We start from the raw sequence: 1,070 nt of genomic DNA on the forward strand, positions 1-1,070 counted from the left end.
GGAGGACCGATCAGATTTCCAGAGATTCAAGGACACTCGTTCGAGTTAAAACATCACATCATCCAGCTCATCCAGAATAGCTGTCAGTTTCATGGATTACCGAATGATAAATTCATATCTCTTTCGAACTCCTACAAACAGCCAGGGATAGGACAAGATATAGTCCGACTATACTTGTTTCCCTATTCTCTCACTCATCATGCTCAAACCTAGTTCGAAGGACTGGAAAAAGATTTCATCACGTCATGGACGGAGATGGCTACTAAATTCTTAACCAAATATTTCCCTCATTCTAAACAAACCAAACTAAAGAATGACATCATTAACTTCAAACAAAGTTATGATGAATCACTTTACACAGCATGGGAGCGATTCAAAACCCTGCTGAAGAAATGCCCTAATCACCAGCTAGAACGGTCAGCCCAAATATGTACCTTCTACAATGGTCTTACGGTAAATCATAGGATGATGATTGATGCAGCAGCTCAAGGGAATCTGATGAACCAAACCTTAGACGAAGCATGGGAATTGTTCGAGAACATGACAATGCATCATCATGACTGGAACAGTGGTGAAGCAACTTCATCATCTGCCCCACTCTCTGCACTTAAAAATCAAACGGAGGCCATCAAATCCCGCACGGATAAGATGGAATCTCTCACTAAACAACTCGAAGAATTGAAGACGCAGCCGCATCAGGTCAACCAAGCTCAGGCTTGTGTTAATTGTACCAACCCGCAACCCACTGAAAAATATCAATTTGAGTACGAAAACCATGAGTGTTCAGTCTGTTACGTTCAATACCCAACTCATCCACCAAATCCCGGATTCAATCAACAACCTAGGGTTAATCAATTCTAACAAAGCAATCAGCCTTTTCGCTATCGCTATCCACCTTATCCAGCCCAACAATCTCAATTGACCTACGATCAACCACTTCCACTCACTGGTCCACCGGTCGAGGAAAATTCCCCTACCACCCAGATTACAAAAGCAGCTAACCCCACTATCGGAGCTGATGATCAGTTGACTCAGTTCATTCAAGGACAACAACAGCTAAATCAGAGAAC

The 1,070-nt window shown here is 42.6% G+C and overlaps 1 non-coding gene across 1 annotated transcript; it reads right to left on the minus strand.

Annotated features, from left to right (window-relative positions):
- Window positions 1–303: 303 nt before the first annotated feature.
- On the minus strand, window positions 304–410 carry LOC139860907 (small nucleolar RNA R71). Its single transcript, XR_011763533.1, has one exon. It is a non-coding gene; the product is annotated as a small nucleolar RNA R71 (small nucleolar RNA).
- Between the last annotated feature and the right edge of the window lie 660 nt (window positions 411–1,070).

The sequence above is a fragment of the Rutidosis leptorrhynchoides genome, chromosome 7 (assembly GCF_046630445.1).
Source record: "Rutidosis leptorrhynchoides isolate AG116_Rl617_1_P2 chromosome 7, CSIRO_AGI_Rlap_v1, whole genome shotgun sequence".
In the NCBI taxonomy this organism is placed as follows: domain Eukaryota; kingdom Viridiplantae; phylum Streptophyta; class Magnoliopsida; order Asterales; family Asteraceae; genus Rutidosis; species Rutidosis leptorrhynchoides.